The sequence below is a fragment of the Felis catus genome, chromosome A3 (genome assembly GCF_018350175.1).
Source record: "Felis catus isolate Fca126 chromosome A3, F.catus_Fca126_mat1.0, whole genome shotgun sequence".
NCBI classification, from domain to species: domain Eukaryota; kingdom Metazoa; phylum Chordata; class Mammalia; order Carnivora; family Felidae; genus Felis; species Felis catus.
Genome location: NC_058370.1, coordinates 38,356,217 through 38,378,950, shown reverse-complemented (window position 1 = coordinate 38,378,950; position 22,734 = coordinate 38,356,217). Strand labels below are relative to the sequence as shown.

The following is a 22,734-nucleotide window of genomic DNA, read 5'->3' as shown; positions in this document are numbered from 1 at the left end:
CATGGGCCATGGACCAGGCACTGTGCCCGCTCCTTTCCAACCATCCTAAGGGGAGTTGGGTAGCCATTGTGATGGGTTCCCATCGCAAGTCCAAAGATAAAATGGGGCAGGGAGAAGAGAGGAGCATTGTAAAGACCCACTTTGCCTCCCTCTGTGGTGTTCTAGGGCCCCTGGATGATCTATAATGAGGGAGAATGAATACCTATCTCCCTTGGCTTACTTCTGAGATAGGAGAGTAACCAGAGTTTAGTAAGAGAAATTCTGCTGTTGCCACACAGAATTCTTAGCCAGTGTGAAATTATTCCTAGAAATGAAGAGGTTGCAATGAGTGTTCAGGTTGGCCAAGTTTCTTTCTACCATAAAATGCAAGTCCATGACACTGGTAGTTTGATAAATATATGTTTAGAGGACATACAGTCGAACAAAGGTTTATAACCCTTACTTAATATACAGCAACCTGCTTAGAAGTACAAATTGGCATTGACGTTAAATATTAACAATTTTGACAGAAACAGGAAAATTTCTGTCTTCTTACTACATGCACCTTTATACTTCTTCCTTCCCCATTTTGTGACTGTTCATTCATCAGGTGTTTATTGAACATTTAGTATGTGCCACTTAGCCTACAAAACTCTTAAGTATGGCATGTCTTTAATATCTGTTTAAGTTGCTATATTAGATGGAGCGTGTGCTTTTCTATTGTTCAAAAAGTAAACAGTTTCTCTTCTGATTAAAAAAAAAAAAACGATCTGAACCTTGACCAAATACTTAGAAAACTCATCTCTAATAGATAGAAACATAAACATAATTTCAAACAATATTTAATGTTTATTTGTTTTTGAGAGAGAGTGCCAGCAGGGGAGGAACAGAGAGGGAGACAGAAGATCTGAAGCAGCCTCCATGCTGACAGCAGAGAGCCTGATGTGGGGCTTGAACTCATGAGTGGTGAGATCATGAGCTGAGCTGAAGTTGGGCCTTCAACTGACTGTGCCACCCAGAAGTCCCTCAAACAATATTTAAGTCCTACCAATTAAGGTCAAACCATTATATCCAATTAAACTTTTAACCTTCTCCTAGTTTATTACACTCACATTATTGCTACAAAGTTCACAATTTCTACAACAGGTCCCCATCTTGGTGCCCTTGCTCATTTCTTTTTTTTTTTTTTCTTTTTTAAAATTTTTTAAATGTTTATTTATTTTTGAGAGAGAAAGAGAGAGAGAGAGAGAGCACGAGTGGGGAAAGGGGCAGAGAGGGAGACACAGAATACGAAGCAGGTTCCAGGCTCTGAGCTGTCAGCACAGAGCCCGACGCAGGGCTTGAACTCATAAACCATGAAATCATGACCTGGGCTGAAGTTGAACGCTCAACAGACTAAGCTACCCAGGCACCCCGCTCATTTCTTTTTTAAACAGGCCACATCCTGTCAAAAGTCAGGGCTGTAGCCTGCTACTTAGTAGCAATACAACTTTGGCCAAGTTGTGTGACCTTTTCCATCTCTGTTTCTCCCTCTGCAAAATGGTGATGGTAATACATGTCATGCTAGCGTGCTCTGAGGAATACACACATTAAATGAAACGATGTATAGAAGCTGCCTGGCACAGCTCTGGAGATAGGATCCATGCTCAATAAGCAGTGATTACAATCCCATTCCAAGTTTCAACCATTCCTGGGACCTTTGCATCCTTGCTTGCTCCTCCACCAGGCACTGGGGTGAGCCAGCCCTGTCACCTCAGCTAACCACTTCTCTGACATCACCTCTTGCTGCTTTACACGAGGTCTAAGTGCAGCTATTTTGCTTGAAGTTCTCTCTGAGCCCCTCTGCTCGGTTTTGTGTTTCCTAATCAGAAGACAGAAACTGAAGCAAGCTCTCTCTGCCATTTTACCATGGCAACCAGCTGTTTCTAGAGAAGTCTTATCCCCTTTCCTGGTGTCAGTAGGAAATCTGTAGTTTACAACCTTTTTCCTCCCCCCCACCCCCAGCTGGGTTAGTTTTAGCCATTTGGCTGAGTCTTTTCTAACTTTACAAGGAATAAATAGCTTTTAGACCATAACCCTGTTTATATTTTAACGTATTCCTGATCTCTGCCTCCCTGTCCAGAAAAGAAAAGTAAGAAAAAAATACACAAAGGCTTTGCAGCTGCCCAGGCTGTTTAAAGAAGCCTATTGTAAATTTCCTCTCCCCGTGGGCGTTCTCAGGAGCCTCAATCCAAACCCTGCACAGATCCCTGACCTGCACTTCTGTGTTCTGTCACACAGAACCCCATGTTTAGAAGGGGCCCGTGCTTGATTTAATGTTCTGCCATCACTCTCTCTGAGATTCTTTATAAGTTTTGAATAAGGGACCCCCCGCATTTCATTTTGCTCTGAGTCCACTAATTATGCAGCCAGTCTTGCCCCCAGGGCTCTTCTCCTTTGCCTTGGGCACCACCTTCGGTCTCCACCCCACCACCTGCCACCTCTCTGAGCGCCTTCTAACACCACTGCAACTGTGACGCTGGGCGCCCTGCCAAGGCCGTGCCGGGCTCACACTCAAATACACTTTTATTAGAAATTCCAGTTGGAGGAAAACAGGAGGGACCTCAGTGGTTACTCTGTGCCCTTCATGTTTACACTGTTTTCATCTCTCCTAAACCTTGTAAAATGAAAATGGGAATAAGCACTACATTCCCAAAGTATGTTTGTTCACCCCAGCTTTCCAGTTGTGGTTGATTTAGCGATGCGGCGCTGCTTTTGGTAGACTTTCGTATTAAAGAGGAGCATGTGAAACGGACACCTGTGTTTAGGTAAACGAATAGAAATTATTACCCCTCAGAGCTGCAAATGCCTCCAGTTTTAAGTATGACATTTGTTATAAAACAAGCACAGTATTTCATCTGCCAGCTGTGTGATAAAAGCACATTATTTCCAACCCACTAGGTAGCACTCCCCGATTAGAAGCTTGATGTGTAATAATTCAGGTATCCTGAGCTCCATGTCTTCTGAGATCCTTTATCAAGAATACTCACCAATCTAAAAGAGAGAAATGTGACAACTGGCTGAGTTATTGAATTGGAAATAAAGGCATTTAAGTTTAAGACCCGAGGAATCAGAAACTTGCAGTGGGGTAAACCTCAGCTAATAAATATCATGGTCATTTGATTCATCAACAAAAACCCATAGCTTAGCATCTGTGAGAACATGCACAGGATAAATGTCATGTATTACAGGACACAATCAGAGGCTGAGGATGACAGTAGGCAAGCTTTGGGGTCGCAGGGAGGATAATGGGCCACATCTGTACAAATGGGATCCATCTTTTCCTTTAAATTATCTTCTGGTTAAAAAAGGAAAATTGGGATAGTACTGGTAATGATTCCACATTAAACCCTTGGTGAACTCTGTTACCTGGCTCTCTAGGGACCGGAATTGTCTCTTGTTTGTCATTTCCTAATTATTGGGAATTATATCATTTCCAGTCGAGTTTTGGTGTTGATTGCATTTTATTACATTTTAATCCTATGACTATTGGAAAACCAGATGTAGCTGGCATTGGTTGCACTCTTCCAACTCGCATCTGTGATTTTTTTTAAGCTTTTTTTTTTTTTTTGAGAGAAAGATAGGGAGCACATGGAGAGGCAGAGAGAGAGAGACAGAGAGAGAGAGAGAGAGAGAGAGAGAGAGAGAATCCTAAGCAAGCTCCACACTGTGAGCACAGAGCCTGACTCAGCGCTCAAATCCATGAACCGTGAGACTGTGACCTGAGCGGAAATCAAGAGTCAGACACTTAACCAACTGAGCCACCCTGGTGCCCCATCACCAGTGATTTTTTAAATAACACAAATCTGATCAGTCAGCTTAGCTGTTAGAACCTCATCGGTGCTCCATGAATTAGTCCAGAGTCCTCCCACTGAACCCTGTGAGTTCAGGTGCCTGCCTCCTTTCCCCAATTCTTACTCTTCATTATTCACCCTGTTTGTGAGGCCCCAGTGAAGAGGAAATGTTTCCTTTTCCACTGTAGAAATTCCCATCTCCATTCACGGCACTGTGAGCAGGTGCTACGTCTATTGCATTCACTCCTCATCTGCATGACCTAGCACCAGGCCTGGCAAGAGTAGATGCTCATTAAAACAATTATTTTTAAATGAATCAATAGCCAAGTGTAACAAAGAACGTTCCCCACTAAGAATGTGAGCTGAAGTTCAACTGTTATCCAGAAAATAGTAGAAAAGTATATTAGATTCGAGAAGGACAATGTGGGTCCACGTGAAGAATTTAGCATTAAAGACGGAAGATACTCATTTTTAAAAAATCTGTTTTTCTCCAGCTAACTGGCTAGGTGTATAAAAGTAATTTGAAGAAACATTTCAGCTTATGAAATATTTTTGCTTATGAAACATTATTTACAAAAATAATACATGAAACATTTGCTTTTCAACGCTTTCAGATGGGCCTGACGAGGTAGCTACTCCTGTCAAGCTCTCTGTGCAGCTTTACAGACACTGTTCTTTCTATGCAGTATTCCCACACAGCGATCCACAGAAACCACACCACAGTGGGTACTGCTCCAGTCCTGTCCTGCTGCGGTCTAGCCACGGAACAGGGGCAGCGGGTGCTGGTGACAGGGTGTTTCATGTGGGAGCTTAGGTGTCAATTCTTCGAGTCCAGGGCAGTGCGTAACACCAGCATCAAGGTGCATACCCAGCTGTCCCGGGCTGCAGCAAAGCCTTGACCTCCAGGGACCTGGCTGCTCTTGATTTAATAAGGAAACTGTCAGGAGACCTTGCATCGTGCAACTACCCATCACCTGAGAGTCAAATAGCTGTAACTGAGGATGGCCACATCCTGAAAAAGATACGTAGCAGCTTCTAGAATTGAGACAAGATTAGGAAACTATTAGGTTGGGTTGATGAATGATTTGTGCTGTCATTTATACCACCTAATAAGCACTTTTATGATTTTATTTATCTTTAAAATTTAGTGAAGTTAGAGAATAAAAATTTATGTTTTTCCTTTATGTTTTGACTTATAAATAGATTTATATAGTAATTTATGTCACTGCTTTTGTTGTTAAATATTTTAAATATTATTCTTGGTTTTTTTCAAATTTATTATTATTAATATATATAATGCTGCCAATCATTATTATGCAGTTTTAGTGAGTTCCCTAATTCTTTATTCCTTAGTTCCCTTCCCTGTAAAATGGGATAGAAAATAGTACCTATCTCTCAGAATTATTATATTAAGTAAGTAATGTAAAGTGCTAGGGTACTTTTTGGGACATGGTTGGAGGTGATTAAATTCAGTTATTATTATTTTCATTAACCCTTGCACATGCTTCCTTGTATTATTATCTGCAAGTATATGTCTTGGTAGTTAGAGCAAACATTCTCTAGAGCTACAATGATATTTCCCCACAAACTTAAAATTAAGTAGGCCCTTTCAGAATTAGTGTCTAATTATAACAAACTGGAGTGGATATATGCAGGCATTGTAATGATATCAAGAGCCCCGATATCTGGCTGAAGCTTGGTTAAACACAGTGATATATTCAAAGAAAGACTTTATCCACCAGATAGGACCCGGCCCATCTTAGAAGCACTGGAAAAGGAGAGTTCAGTTAAACAAAACTCATGAAGCACAAGACGGATCCTGCCTTGCCCTCTGGGAATTGCTCCCTCTGGCTGGTTGTGGGTGGGGGTGGGGCACAGAGGGTAACGTGAGCAGTACCTGGTAGCTGCTCAGGACAGCTACCTGTCCTGGAGTAGATGCCTCCTGGAGTAGATGCCTCCACATAAGGCCAAAAGAGGCAGGTGAAATCCTACAGTGGAAACAGAAATGTGTGGCTCTCAGAGCCTAGATGCCAGTCCCCCTTGGAATATAATGTTGGATCTTGGACTCTAGAGCAAACTCCTCCTACAGATTGTAATTCATCTACCACTGAATCTTGCCTACAAGAAAGGAAGGCATTGTCAGGTGGATGGGCATGTGTATCTTCCTGGAAGTTAAGTAAACTCCACTATATCCTCTCAACAGCTATTTACTGAGGGTCCAATCTATGTAGTGCACTATTCTATCAACTGGGGATAAAACAAACACAAATCCATGGCCTCCTAAAGTATTTATCCTCTTGGTCTGGGAGTCAGGAAATAAATTATCTATTCTTTTTAATTTTTTATTTTTAAACTTGTATTTATTCTTAAGAGACAGAGTGTGAACAGGGGAGGGGCAGAGAGAGAGGGAGACACAGAAAGGGAAGCAGGCTCCAGGCTCTGAGCAGTCAGCACAGAGCCCGATGCAGGGCTTGAACTCACAAATCGCAAGATCATGACCTGAGCCGAAGCCGGACGCTTAACCGACTGAGCCAGCCAGGTGCCCAATAAATAAATTATCTATTTACCTATCTATCTGGGGGGAAGAGAGGGCCAGAGGTTGGAATTTTAGGTCAGAGTGGCAGAGGACTTTTAAGTAAAAGCTTTGGGGAACTGTTGGAGAAACAGCAGGCAAAGGGACTCACAGGCATGCCAGCCCAGGTGGTGGTGGGGCACTTAGGGGCTGAGGCTAAGTGGCGAGGGAGGAACAGAGAGAGCAGGCAGGCAAATCATGTAGAGCTAGAACTCACTGCAAAGGCATGGGCTTCTATCTGAGGATTCTGAACAGAGGAAAGACATGCTCTAAGCATTTAACAGGATTCAAGATCTGCCTTTCTGTAGAGAAGCAGGCGAACAGGCACAGGTAGGAAAGCCAGAGAGGGAGCTATTACAAGGCAAAGATGATATATGGGAGAGGCAGGAAAATGTAGGCAAAATTGTTTTCATTTCTCAATTTTGTATATTAGTACCTTATGAGCAGCTTTATCATTAGGAATCAACATCCAGATTATAATTAATTAGGGCCACTCACCAGATCATGCAGCAGGTGTGACTTCATAGTCTAAGTGCAAGATGTAACTTTTGTTCTTTTATAAAACTAAATGTAATTCTAGTTAGAGAACCATAAATCTTAGGGTAAATATAATCATGTAGCATTTTTTAAGGCGGTTCTGGGTTTTCTCAATTTAGGGATTTCTCATGCTTCTTCTCATGGTGGGAATTACTTGATGCTGTTTCCTACCCCCATGCTTACATTAACATGGGTGCCCTGGTGGTCATTGCTGTCCTATATTCGTATCACAGAAATATCTGGGCTTCTAGCTGGACTTAGGACAGTAGTGCCCTGTATTCTGGGGTTCCCAAATCTAACTGAGGATGCTCCCATCATCTGCTCCCACCCCACTTTGGTCTGCCTCTTGCGTGGAGAGTAACCAATGGTCTGATTGTCTTGATTTTCATAGAAGGTTATACTCTCCATTGGCTGTGGAGTCTTTGAAAAGGCTGGTGGGAGCAGGGAAAGAAGCTTATGTCTGCTTTTTAAAAAAATGTCTTTGACATAGCCTTAAAAACTCTGTGTGTGAATTTCTGATACCTGTATATAGAAACCAAAGAGCAATAAAAAAGAATCAACTATTGATAAATGCAATATCTTGGATAAATCTCAAGTCATACAGCATGTTACACTATTTGACCGCATTTATATGAAACTGTACACAGTACAAACGAATCTATAGGACAGAGAGCAGATCAATGTTTGTGGAAGGATAAGGCAAAAAGGAGAGATTTTAAAAGATCATGAAGAACTTTTGTGGGTGAAAAATATGTTCATTATTATGATTGTGGTGATAGTTAAATGGATGTCTGCATATGTCAAAACATATCAAATTGCATAATTTAAATATATTCTGGATACATATGTCAATTATAACTAAATAAAGCTGATAAAAACTGAATAGAGACAGGATCTTAGGGCAGCTGTGTGATTATAAATAGTGGCACTGAGCAGCTGAAGACATGTCACTTGATGTCTTCATATTGCTCTCGTCCATCTGGAATGAACTCCATGGAGGAAAAAGGCTCTTTTTTCCCCCAATTCTACACAGACCTTTAATGGCTGTGAGATGGGGAGATAGAATATTTTGGTTTAGCACTTGCAGACTGAGCAGTCTGGGCCATGGGGACAGAAATGGAGAGGTGTCTGAAGTTGCTGCTGGAAGCTCCCTCCCCAGCACATGTATGCTTTGTTTCAGCAGAGGCTGCCCTTCTGGACTCTGAAGTAGTGCCCTGTAGTTTCCTGGTCGTGATCAAACAGCCACCCCTTACTCTTCCCCACACGCCCGCCTTCTCAGCTGCCAGGACGAAGACTCCTGGGTGGAGACCCAGTGTGATAAACCACACCATGTGCCATCTTGCTGATGGTGAGACGGCTGATGGAGGGCAAATCCAGCTCCAACATGTATGTCAAGTAGCATCTCCATGCTGATGGATTCCTAGGCTCTTTAGTGGGTGAAGAGCTAGGTGCTCCAGGACTCACCCTGCATCTTTCTGAGTGGTCCTAGAGAACAGTCTCACAGTTCACCATCCATCTTCTTATTGATGAACACACTGTTGGGTCTGCCAGTTGCCCATCTTAATGGCCTTGGGGGCCACAACCATGCCTCCTTGTTGACTCAGGGACCTCAGCACAGCCTTCCATTTGCCCACCCATGGCTGTGTTGAAATTGCTTGTGACGTGCATTGACTGGTGTTACTCTTAAGGATAACCACGTAGGGAGCCCCCAGGAGCATGGCAGACACCTGCTAGACACATTCCAGTAGCTCGAGGTGGATGTGCAGGTGAAGAGCACTGTCATGACTCTACCTTTCTCTCTAAGGTCTGCTTTGAAAGTGAAGGCCGAGTATTAACTTGTTCTCTCTTTCTGAATTTTACAATAGTGACCATGAAAAAAGAAATGATTCAAGTGCCAGGGATGGGGGGCAAGGACTGTGGAAGAAGGAGATGGGGGGGTCAATTCAGTATATCCCCTACAATATTACTTCACCATTGTAGGTTGTTTTTCTTGCAAGGTTAAGAACCAGTTCCTACACCTTCTTTAGTAAATATATCAATGCCTGACACTGTTGAAGGCCTTTGGAACAAGACCCTGGAGAATTATCTTAGCACTGCAGAGACTCCCTTTGGGATGGGAGCCTTCCTAAATATTGTGAACAGGACAGTTTGGGTTTACAACATCATGGAGATGTTGCTAAAATTATAAAGCCCCAAAGCTGAAGTTGGCTTCCTTTCTAAATGCTGTTTTGACATTCCTCTATATATAAGACACAGGAAATGGGGCAATAAAGCCAATCTTTATTGCATTATTTGTGCAAAATATCTGGTGCAGACTCTTGCTTGGGAACCCTGGGGAGAGCTCTAGGTTATAAGAGAGGAAAGAAAAAATGTCCTAAACATGAGCATCATCCTGATACTATTTCACCAGAACTTTGGGGCTTGGGTGACCTCAGTGTAACTCCTGCCCTAAATGTTCATTCAGGTATTTTATTAAATTGACTTTCTAATCACCCAGAAGACATTTTCCTGAAGCATAGCCATGACTGGCAGTGGTAGGTGTGAAGGGTAGAAAGGAGGATTGAAATTTCCCCAAATCAACTAGCTAAAACAAACATCCAGTCTGGAGAGAATTTTAGCAATTTTAGTTTCTTTTGTAAAATATATCATTAAAGCATAATATACATACACAAAATTATACTTACTGTAAGAGTAGAGCTAAATACATTTTCAGAAATAAATCAGCACCAAGATAAAAAAAAAAATAAAGCATTTTCAGCCTTCTAGAACTACCCCCCCACACACAGATGCCACTTTTTGTCACTACCAACCTCTCTCATCCAACTAACCACTGTCCTGACTTTGAAAACTACAGGTTAGTTGTTTGGGAACATTACACAGATAGAATTGTACAATGTGTTTATTTTTTGGCCTCTCTTGCTCAATGTTGTATTTGTGACATTCATCTGTGTTGCATATGACAGCAGTTCATTCATTCCCATTGCTTCTCATTTCCATTGTGTGAACATATCACAGTTATTTTTAATCCATTCTAGCAATGGTGGAAATTTGTGTTTTTTCCAGGTTTTAGAAATTATATAGCTTCTATGAAACATTTTATACATGGCTTTTGATAGCCATAGCCCACCAAATTCTTTCCTGGTAACTTGTATATTTGCTTTCATAATGTTTCTGTTAAAGTTTTTTGCTCATTTTTCCTTTTTTATTGGGTTACCTGTCTTTTACTGATTCATAGGAGTTGGTATGTATCCTGAATTTGAGACTTAATCAGACCTAAATATTGCCAATGACTTCTTTCATTCTGTGGGTTGACAATATTCTTTTGAAAATCAAGAGATTTATAATACTCCTCTTATGCTTACAGGCTATGTGATTTTGGGGGCATTCACCCATTTTTTCTAAATCAAATTTTCTCACCAGCAATATGAGACTTCGATTTCTTAATTTTCTAATTTTGAGCCTGATTTACACTGCATGTATGTAATGCATATATTTCTCCAAAGGTTGAATGAGTCTCTAGAGAAAAATTTGGAGGTTCTCATCATCTGGGTCAAAGTGAAAGAGGAGAGAGCAAAGGAACCACACTAAGTGTTTAATAGAGACAGGTAGTGGCATCTCTGGGACTATTCCAGCCTTGTACTTCCTCCTCCTGTAAATTTCTAGCCACTTAGGAGGTGATTTTGAGAGTTCTATACTGCAAAAGGAATTTCTAGTAAAGAAAATTTACTTCCCATGCAGGGTGATAATGGCCATTACTGAGTTTGGCTGAACTGGAGTCCCACTGCTTTAAACATTCTACCCTGTGGCCTTGGGCATTTCCTGCTTGGCGTGAAGAATCAGGCGGCTGCCCTCTCATCCCCAATGCAAGCATCTATGATAGTATTGATGCTTCATAAATTGTATTAAAAAGGTCAGTGAAGATCCTGAGCAAAAACAAAAATTTGTATGGTGATGGTGGTAGAATATTTGTGTGAAATTTTGCTTCCTTAATTTTGTTGCCCTCTTCTTGACCTCAGAAAGGTATGGATTATTCCTGTTTCCTCATGAAGAAGCCCAAGGAATCAGTGTAGGTTGATAAAATCATACGTGGCTACTGAGCACTTGAAATGTAGCTTGCTCCGAATTGAGATGTGCTATAAGTTTAACACACATACAGGACTTCAGAGACTTGGTACAATTGGTTGAATGCAGATTACAAGTTGAAATGATGATATTTGGAATACATTGGGTGAAATAAAATCATTTATTAGATTTAATCTCACCTGTTGCTTTTTACTTTCTTAGATGTGCCTATTAGAAAACAATTTTTAATTATCTACGCAGCATGTTTTATTTCTGCTGGACAGCATTCTTACAGGTTATGGCTGATGAACACCATCTCCATGGCTGTGAGTTCACCACTGTCCCACTTAGAGTCGTAGGTTCTGCTTGTTCCATTTTGTTAGAGCACCAGAGGAAGCAGAGGAAAGAGAGAGAAGGCCAGCTCTGGCTTCATAGCCCCACCTCCCACAAATAGATTCCAAGTTATCCACCCTCTCTTCAAGGATGTGAATGGGAAGTAAGAGAGGCACATCCTCCTTATTCCTTCTACACCTTGTCCTGGGACCCCTCATAAAAGGCTCTTTTTCTATTTCCCACTTTGGCTGCATCTAATCCTTCTAGCCCATTTTATTTCTAGTTCAAGTGGCCCCACAGATGCTTACCTTGTCTCTGGGAGAGGAAAAACTGGTAAATAGCATATTCATTAGATATTTTTAAGTCTTTAAATTTTTGCACCTATTTGGTGTGGCTAGGGAAGGAATCTGTGCTCTCAAAATACCCAAGAGAGAAGAGGGGAAGGAGAAAAACAGAAAATACTTCAATTTATAATTTAAGATATAATGCTGCTACATAGTAATCTCTAACAGAATACCGATTATGTGTCAGGAGTAAACTGACACTGATTGATAGCCAGGCGATATGCTGAGGGCATTCAACACATTATCTCAATTGTCTTTGCAATCATCCAGTGAGGTAGTACCATTATCATCCCCATTTTACAGATGAGGGACTAGGGCTTGAATTCTCTCTGTATCCTCTTTTGCTAACATTCAAATTCTGACAGTCTGACTCTAGAGCCCACCGATTTAATAACCATACTTTACTGCACTAAGTAAAGCATCCAGCAGAATATCAAGCACACGGTAGGGACTTAATAAATGGTAGCCTCTAGTCCTATCGTGGTAACTGTTTTTATTCATACTGTGCAACGAGTAAGAAGCATAGCTGGTTTTCAAGTTCAGTTCCAAATCTGTTTTTCCTGTCCTGTCTTTCAAGTCCACTCCTGTGATCCCATCATCCTTTTTAATGACTCCTGTAGTAGACTGGGGGTGGTGTAATTTCAACCACCTGCCAGCTCCCACTGGCCCATAACAGCTACCGGAGTGTTGACAGGAGTCTGAGGACACATCAAAACTCCAAAGAAGTAGAGCCACGGTGGATTGGGATATCTTTCATGGGCATGGTGGAGGGAGTGGTGGTAACATGGCCACCATTTCTGGCTCCCACACTGACTATATCCCATTACTCAGAGACATTTAACCACCAAGTCTATTCTCCCCAGCTCTTCCTTTATGCTCTGGCTCTTCCTTTCTTCTTTAAAAGAAAGCTGCTTCTCAACTAATTTAAGCCATTGCCATAAAGAGTGGGGGACAATTCCCAGAGGCACTGACCATATAGTAGGGAATTAACTCCAAAGATGCTCTTCCCTAATCTACCCTTTCTCATAGTTAGATGTCATGTACTCCAACAGGCCTGGGGAGGTGGACCGGGAGGCGTTGGGAAGAAAGGGAAATACTTGGAAGCAGCTAACCTTTTCTTGTAACCCCCATCACATGGCACCCACCTTTGGATGGAATCTATTTTAGTGATAAATGGTTGGAAGCCCCCTAGCAAATCCCAAATGAACAGATTTTAAATGTTTGCTGGGGGGCCTACCCTTATATTTGGACTCAAAATAGAATCAATTTTCTCTCCATAACTGAGATGATTTGGAACACAGATATTCTCTCACAGACAGGCCCAGGTACTCTTTATTACGTGGCATAAACACAAAGCACTGATATTTGTTTGAAATATGCCCCTAAAGCCTCCAAAGGGGGAAAAAGTGTGTGAAAATGGCATGAATTAGAATAGGCTATAATATTCTGAATGTACCTTCTGTCCTCAGCCTTGCTGTTTTGCAGAAAGCATCTAAAATTTATGCTCTTAGATTTGTCAGTTTAAAATTGTGAGCTGTGTGTTAGGCCAGCACAGTAAAATATTGAAGGCATCACTGTGGAAGGGAGAGTGAGGGTGGGATTGTAATACATCAAGATCAAAAGAATTGTGCAGACTTTATAAATTCTTCAGAGATTTTTATCCTGCCTCATTTGTGAATTTTAAGAAGCTTGACATAATATCTTCTTTTTCTCCCCTTAGATATTTAGGAAGGACGGCAAATTATATTGTTTTCCTGTCACATTTGGAGACAGGCTGTCGATGAACAAGCTGTAAATGATATAATATCCTTAATAAATAAGTGTGGACAAATCACTTTGCAAAACAAGGTTAGAAAAAGAGGCAATAGATGGTCGATGACTCATGGCAAACTGATAAGGAGGCTTAGGCAGTAAAGAGTCTGTTCTCTCATATAGCAGTATTATTACAACTGCCTTCCCTCTGAAGCATTGTGGATTTAACAATTTTGGCATCACAATCTACAATAATCTTAAAGGAAAAACACAACATTAAGTACTGGAAAGGGAAAATACTTCTGGGCCTTCTTTAAACAAGTGCTAATGTCATTCCCTTACAGAACATCTGGGTGGTATAAAAGACTGATCTCAAATAGAATGTTGAAACAGGGGAGTCCAAGTTAAGACACATTTTTATTTTTTTTTCAAGAGATGACATTCCAGGCCGGCTTTGCCATTTGCTTTTCTTTTCCACAAGCCGAAACCAAGATGTCTTTAGAATCTTCCTGGGGAACATGGCCAGACCTTATATCCCTTAGCAATAAACTTGAAATGAACTTGATTAAATCATATGTGATTACATTACCACTTTTAAATATGTCAAGAGATCCTTATGATTTGGTTTATGATCACTTTGGTATGGGTAAGCTGGCCCTATTGGATAGTGGAAAGAAGCTAACTGGGGGAAAATTCTTTCCTTCAAAGACTTATATAAGCCTGTCTAACTGGCATATATTTGCTCAAAAAGGCATGCCTGACATAACATTATTTGAAGAGGCAGTTTTTATAATAGGTGTAGAGCTTGCTGCATGTTCTTCTATTTCAAAACATGTATGTGGATATAAGCCCCATGTCCCTGTTAGAACCAAAGGCTGAATGCCAGACAACATCTTGGATGAAGGAAGAACATTCAAGTAACTTATCAATTGAGTTTCTGATTAGCTATCAGTTATCTGAACCATTTTATGTTTGCCTCTGCTCTTAATTGCATCTAATATTGAAGATGTGATATCTGTGTAAGGAGTCCTTATTTCTGCCAAGCTGTCTGCTACATGCCAGGAATGTCCTGGGGGCAGTACCCTCAGAGGGCTGACAGTCCAGTGAGGGAATGTTTTACTCACGTATCTTACTCAAGCCATTATGTTTATAAATGTGGTCCCCAATCGTGAAGGGCAAGACCTCAATGCAATTAATCCTTTCTGAACTCTTGCTGTGTGCAAAAGCACCATAAAAATGTACGAATTTCAAGTATATGGTTATAAAATCCAAGGCTAACATTCACAATCTGTTTCGTTCTCAACAGAAAATCAGCATCTTACTTAATCAGTGGGTGTGTTCTTAACTAGCCTGGGCCACCAACAACAAGAAGGTGCTGACGATGGCAGTAAAAGTCGTTCTGACCCAGAAGTCTATGTATTCATGGCTTGCTCAGGGCAAAGAGGCCATGCTGGAGCATAGGCTGCCGCTGAGCCCTGGTGAAAGAGATTCAACTGAAGCACCTGGCTGAACAGTGTGGAAGAACAGGCAGAATGAAGAAACTCCACAGTTATGGGAAATATCAAATATGCATTTGCCTCCATTCCCTGGCCTGTTTACTTTTTCATCTTTCCAGCCTTTAGAAACAAGTATTTTTCCTTCTAACAGAATAAATGGGAGAGATGATGAAAAAAGAGTCTGTCTTCACAAGTCAGTGACTTCACAAGTGACTTCACAAGTCACACCAAACAACAGTGGCTGCTTTTAAAACCCACTGCAGGGATGCCTGGGTGGCTCAGTCGGTTGAGCGTCCGACTTCAGCTCTGGTCATGATCTCCCAGTTCTTGGGTTCAAGCCCCAAGTCAGGCTCTGTGCTGACAGCTCGGAGCCTGGAGGCTGCCTCAGATTCTGTGTCTCTCTGTCTCTCTGCCCCTCCCCGACCCACACTCTGTCTCTCAAAAATGAACATTAAAAAAACAATAAAAAAATAAAAACCATTCCATCTTGGAAAACATGCACTATTATGAAACTCAGCTACATTTCTCCACCAGAGGTTATCAAGATGTGGGTGGAGTTGAGGGAACTAAGTTGATTATGAAAAGCCCACAAAGATAATGCTCAGGTATCCTTTCAAACACTTGGTACCAACAGCACAACTTCTGTGCTCTGTAACATGCATAGATCCAAGAAATATTTTCACTCTCAGAGTGGCTGTATTTTAAAAATGAGTAAGCATATGCTGGTGAAAGCAATAGTTAGTACAATTCATTTGGAAAGCTTTGGGGCAGTATCGACTAAAGTCAGGATAAATACATATACCCTACGACCCAGGATGTGTATCTTCCCAGGTACATATCCCAACAGCAATGAATGTATATCTTTACAAAAAGATATGTACAGGAATGTCCAGACCAGTGTACTGAATGAGCATCAAGAGTAAATGGATAAAAAGGTTATATTCTCACAACAGAGTATTATATGCCAGCAAGAATGAGAGAACCATAGCCACATTCGACAACATGGATGAATTCTGAAAACAAAATGTTGAGGAAAAGAAGCTAGACACCAGTGAGTGCACACTGTATATGAACTCTGAAAAATAAGCAAAAACTATTGTGATGTGTCAGAATAATGGTTGCCCTTGAGGTGGTGGTAACTGAAAGGGGATCCAAGGGGGCCTCTGGATGGTTGCAATGTTCTTGAAATGGGTATTATTTATACAGGCTTGTTCACTTCATGAAAACTCATGAAGTTGTACACCCATGGTTTTTACTCTTTCCTGTATATATTCTATACTTCAAAAATTATCATAAAAAAGTGGTAGGCCACTGTGAGATAGCTTATAAATCAAGAGCAGGCAGAATTAAGTAACTCAAGTGTCTTTTGTTATTAACCAATCAACTCTTTATTGTGCACCAACATTTGCCTGGCACTACTATGCTCTGGAGAGGAAGTTTTAAAAGAAGAACAACACACAGGACCTTCTCCAGATGAGTGTAAAATGTAATTGGGATGACAAGCCAGATGAAGCTATTAGAAAATTTCATAGGTCAACATAAAGTTCAAGCACCAATGAGTATCTCTGGAAAAAAAACATCGTCAGAGTTTAGATAGGGCCTAGCTTTCTCCAGCTAGTGACTAAGATCTGCTTTCCCTCCATCTCTTTTTCAGTGGCACTTCTTTGAGAAGCCTTCCCTGACTCAACTCTCTTCTATACTCCCATAATGTCCCCAAACAATGCTGGGTAACCCACATCATGATGAGTTTAATTAATCATGTATTATATTGTTTATTGTACATCTCTACATGTGGCAGGAACAGTTCTGTTAACATCTATATCCCTGGGCTTAGCTCAGACTTAGAAAATTTGCTTGAATAAATAAGACGGAGAGAAAACATGAGCTGACAATATGAATAATAAAGACTTTACAAAAGGGCCTAACCTAAGCTCAAGTTTGAATGATGTGTAGGAAAATGAATTATAACTGAGCGACAGAGAATGTCTAAAAAGGTTTCCATGTGAGTCTCCTTTAATTATCAAAATAACCCTATGATACTGGTCATATGATTCCTAGTTAATTCATCCCTCTCTACTATTCAGAGAGGTTAACTAACTCACTCCAACTCAAAGTTGGTGAGTGACCAAAACTGGAAACTTTAAATGGTTCAGTGCCTTTAAATGACTTATCTTAGGAAAAAGGAAGGCAGCTTAGCGAATACAGATGTGTTCATCTGGATCAATGGAACTCCCATACTATTATACGCATTATTTGGCCCTGAGAGATCTTCTGAGTGGAGACTGTTTTGTTCCATTAAGCAAACAGTAGGGCACTTTTGGTTTGTTTTTTAAAGAAGGCAAAATGATTTCTCTAGAGGCTTAATCCATTTGACCATATAAATCCCAGCCAATTGTTGAGTCTTAAAACAGTCTTGTTCGTATCTGAAAAGGAGAGATTTGGGTATAAAATCAATATAAGAAATCAAAGTGCTTTTCTCAGATAAAATCTAAGAGGACCTGCAGTGAGGAGAGAGCTGGTGTGTGAGGCCAGAGTAATGACTGACCCTGTCCTGGCAGGTGACTGAGTTCTGAATCCTGCTATTAAGTGTGTTCTCAACTCCCCTCCCACCACCCCCCACCTGTGTATTGTGCATATGTTTCCAAGTGCCTGGGTGTTTTGTAGACATATGGTATAGCAAATGCCCATCATCTCCTCACTGTCCAGCAGATCAATATATCTATATTTCATTTCAGCTAAAAACCATCAGATGGATGAAGCTAGGGGAAATAATATACAAAATAATAAAAGCCTTAGAATTTATTTCATTTAATCCCCTTGTCTACAAATGACAACTTTGGGGCCCAACCATGTTGTTTCAGTTAGCTTTTGCTGCCTAACAAACCATTCCAGAACTCACTAGCTTAAAATTTTGTTGTTGTTGTTGTTGTTGTTGTTGTTGTTATTGTTTCTTTTAATCTATATTAGCCTACAAGGCACTTCGGAGAGTCTTCTGTTCTCATTTAGAACTGGGTTCTGGGTTCATTCATGCATGCTTGGTCAGTCAGTGGGGCAGCAGGGGCTGGGCTAATCTAGGGTGGCCCTTAGTCACATGACTAGCTGTTCACTGAGGTGATCCTTCAGTAGGCTAGCCTGGGCTTGATCACAGAGTACTGGGAAGAATCCAAGAGAGTGAGTGGAAGTTTGCAGGTCCTTTTGAAGCCATCGCTTTATTAAATTTTGTTGGCAAAAGCAAGCTACAAGACCAGACCGGCTTTAAGAGGAAGTAGAATAGATTTCATCTCTTGATGGAACAGAAAGGTCATATTGTCTAGTATGTAGATACAGGGAAAGGTGGGGACTTAGAGACAATTTTTTTAATCAATCTATCACAGAAGTGAAATAGAAGGACTGGTCAAGTGTCATTATAAAGCAAAGGCAAGATCTACTCAGGGTCCCAAGCTGCAACCATGCTTCCTCCACCATATTGTGTATTTTGTTTGGAGGGCTGAGCCCTCTTCTGGGAAATGCTAGCACAGTGGCAACAGTGTTGGTGGAGTATAAAGATAAGAATGCAAATAGTGCTTGTTTTATTTCTCCTTCATATCATCAGGTTTGATTGTTGAAGTTAGGAAAAAAGTTTTTTTTTTTAAACAGAAAATATGAAAAACCATAATAAGGATAATTAACAATCACATCTTTAGATCAAAATAGAGGGACCGAATTGCCAAAACTCTGAGGGGTCTGATAAACTGAGAAACAGGCCTTCTGGAAACTTAGCTATAAGGAAACTGAAGTAACTTCTCTACAGTAAGGGTGGTAATGGTAGGCAGAATAACGGCCCCCAAAGATGTCCACATTCCATTCCTCAGAATCTGTGAATATGTTGCCTTGCATGGCCAAAAGGACTTTCAAAATGTGATTTAAGGCATGGCCTTGGGACCTTGAGATGGGGAGTTTATTTTGGATTATTTGGGTAGGCCCAATCTAATCACATGAGTCCTTAAAAGTAGAAGAAGAGGGCAGAAAAATGGATCAGAGAGAAATGATACAAGAAAGACTCAACTTTCCCTTTACTGGCTTTGAAGATGGAAGGAGGGAGCAATAAGCCAAGAAATGTAGCAGCTTCTACAGGCTGGGAACTCTCCTCAGCTTATAGCCAGCAGGAAAGCAGCCATCTCAATCCCACAGTCTCAAGGAATTAGACTCTGCTAACAATTTAAATGGACAGGATACCGTTCTCTCCTAGGACCTCCAAAAGGGACACAGCATGCTGACATTTTACCTCAATCTTGACTGCTGATCTTGACTCTATGAGACCATAATGGACTTCCGATGTACAGAACTATGAGATAATAAGTGTGTGCTGTTTTAGGTCTCTAAATTTGTGGTGATCTCTATGGCAGCAATAGAAAACTAATACAGATAATAAGCCATAAAATATATCCCTTCTACTGATAGACAAGTTATTTCCAATTTTCCACTATTGCAATGTTGCAAATAAACCTTCTATATTCATATTTAGGTATATATGATGCAAGTACTTGGTTAGAATACATTCTTCCCAAATAGAAATTCTGTATCAAAGAATACAAAAAGCTTTATGTTTGGGGACACCTGGGAGGCTCAGTCAGTTGAGTGTCTAACTCTCGATTTCGGCTTAGGACACGATCCCAGGTTTGTAGGCTCGAGCCCCACATTGGACTCCTCACTAAGTATGGAGCCTGCTTAAGATTGTCTTTATGTCTCCCTCATCCCCTCTCCCCTGCTCTCTCTCAAAATGAAAATAAGTAAATAAAACTTTTAGGTTTTGCTACAGACTCCCAAATGTCCTCATGACAGTCATTGCTAACTTAACACTCATAAACAGTGTGTTTGACTGCCTTTTGCCCTTCACCTTCCTTAGCACTGGAAATTATCATTCTTGTTAACTTTTTGCCAGTATGATATGTGAAAATGCCTTCTCACTATTAAATTTTGTATTTTCCTGGTTACTAGTGAGTTCTTTTCATAACACTATTGCTCCTTGACGCATCTTTTGTAAATTTCATGTATCAAGCCTTCTGCTCTGTAACTCACCTGTTTATATAAACTCTCTTTTTCCATGAAGCAAATCATCAGCGAATCTCCTTTTGTTACAGAGCCAAAACCTCAGACTCATGTTTTAATCCTCGCTCACACTCAGCTCTGTGACCAGTGCATCCCCCACACTATGCTTTTCTCACCTCCAAGCATCCTCTGCTTTTTAGTTCCTCTGCTGCCTTCCTGGTTCAGACTCCCATTACTTGCCAACAAATGACTTTCCTTGCCCCATTGCTCTCCCACTGCCCAAGTTCCCTTCTTAAATGGAAATTCTGATCCTACTGATCCCCTGCTCAGAAACTCAGCAATGGCTGCCCATTGTACCCAGAGATACAAGATTTCTCAGCTTGGCCTGGAAGGCTTCCCCTTCATGATGTGACCCTGCTATATTCCCCTCCATCCTGACTCTCCCCCTTTAATAGTCTACTATTCTCTTACTTTCTTGCATTCTGTTTTTGTTATTTCCCAAGTGGTGAATGCCCTTTCTAGCATTCAAAATACTTCCATGTTTTTCAAGGAACATTTCAAGTTTCCTCCTCATATAGGAAGCTATTTTTTCCCACCGACATTTATTATTACAAGTTTTAACATACAGAAAAGTTGAAAGAATTGTATAGTGACACTCCATGTATCCCACCTTGTTTCTACCATTAACACTTTACTGTATTTGCTTCATCCATCCATCCATCCACCCATCCACCAACCCATCTCATTTTGTATGCATTTCAAAGTGAATTGCAGGATTTAGTACATTTCTCCCTAAATACTGCTGTGGCATGTCATTAACCAGAGTTCAATACACTTATAGTTTCCCTTTGAGGTAAAATTTGCATGCAATGAAATGCTCACATCTAAAGTACATCATGTGTTGAGTCTGACAAGTGCATACACCTGTGTAACCCAAACCTTCCCAAGATCGAAAACAGAAAGTGGCCTTTATACCTTTAGCCAGTCACATCCATACTCTAGAGGACACCTCTGTTGTAGAACATCACGTTAATGGAATTATATAATATATATACTTTTGGGTCAGTCTTTTTTTGCTCAGAAAAACGCTTTGTCAAATGGCCTTGGAGAGGAATAACGTGTCCATGTCTTACTCCTCCTACTGAATAGCTAACTCTACGAGGCCAGGGCTCTGTCATGCACATCTCTGAATGCACTGCCTTGTTGCATACCCAGCCTTATGCACAACAGGGATTCAATATGCATTCACCAAAGTGGGAAGCAGACTTCCTAAGAGAACTGGAAATATTAGAAAAAAACACACTTCCTGTGTTGTGCCATGTTGAATTGAAGTTAAAGGAAGAGTAAACATTTCTAAGTTCTTTCATTTAGTGAAAAGTACGGAACAAATACCTGCTTTTCATAGTTGCCTCTTCTGTTTCTGTGAAGGAGAGAGAAGAGTGAGTTCATCAATGCAGCCTCAGAGTGCCTGCATTATGAGGCAGAGGGCAGCCATTCCCTGTGCAAACTGGCAACACAATATCCTTCAGAATCCCTGTAACAACATGGATAGGGAAAGTTCATGGTCAAGATCAGTATCTTGGAGTTAAGACTGCAGGTGTAGGTGGAAAAAAAGAGTCCTCAACATATGCTCAACCACGAAAAATTGGATCTACTTGGGGTGCCTGGGTGGCTCAGTCGGTTGAGCCACCAGCTCTTTCTTGATTTCAGCTCAGGTCATGATCCCAGGGTCGTGGGATAAGCCCCATGTTGGACTTCATAATGAACATGGAGCCTGCTTAAGATTCTCTCTGTCTCTTCTTCTGGCTCTCTCCCCAGCTCACACTCTCTCTCTCTCTCAAATAAAAACAAAAACAAAAACAAAAATAAAAATAAAAATAAAATAAAAATATAAAAAAATAAAACAAAAGAAAAATCAGATACATATGTCTTACAATTCTTATGGGAAATTTCTACAATAGTGATTAAAAATAATAATCATACTTCTATGTTAGATTGGCTTTATGGATAAAAATGTGCTGGGAGGGTTGAAATATATAAAAATATAGTAAATGGTCCTCACCTTTGGCATCTGGGGACTTAGGGTCTCACGGAGCACAAAGGTCATTGAAAAAGCACAGTGCCACCGTGGGGTTGGCCTGATGACCTACAAGAACTGACTTACCTTCCAAAAGGTGCCCGAATCAGAGTATGTTAGTTCTTTCTTGGTGTAACAATGGTTGATTACTTAACATGATTGGGGAAAAAGTTAAGTTCTTTTTTTCTAAAAAGGGTCATATATTTTCTGGCCATAAAATTCCTACTCCAGTAGCTGACTCTATTTCCCTTGCACAGTTTAGTGGCTCAGATTATAAACATTAGCCTCACCATCTGATAATCATAAAGCACATTTAGACTCAGCAAAACCAGCATGATCAGTTTTCAACTCTGGTGCTTAAAAGAGCTCTGTTTTTCTGTTCAGAAGACTTCCATTGGCTATTTTTTTTCATTGACCCTTACTATGTCCTTTTCACTTTTCTCCATGCCCTCTTCTGAGTTATTACATACAATGTTGTATGTATTTTTCTTTTTGTAACTGTTTGCATTTAAAGAGAAAGCAACTTTCCCAAAGGAGGCCTATACTGTAGCTACTGTTGGAATGTACCTTGCAGGATGGGCTAGACTGTACATTCTTTGGGAGAACAGAAAATCATTCACTATATTCCAAGCAAATTATTCACAGGGGCCTTCACAGAGGGATTGCACAAGGAAGCATGTTTTTTCTCTCTCTTCCCCTAATGTTGTTTTTTGACATCTTC

General features: G+C 40.7%; 1 long non-coding RNA gene across 1 annotated transcript in view; it reads right to left on the bottom strand.

Moving 5' to 3' along the window:
* LOC111559793 overlaps positions 1-21,673 on the bottom strand; it is a 74,424-nt gene extending 52,751 nt beyond the window's left edge. Inside the window, exon 1 of the long non-coding RNA XR_002741053.2 lies at positions 21,329-21,673. This is a non-coding gene — a long non-coding RNA (uncharacterized LOC111559793). The remainder of the gene's footprint in view (positions 1-21,328) is intronic.
* Positions 21,674-22,734: the final 1,061 nt, after the last annotated feature.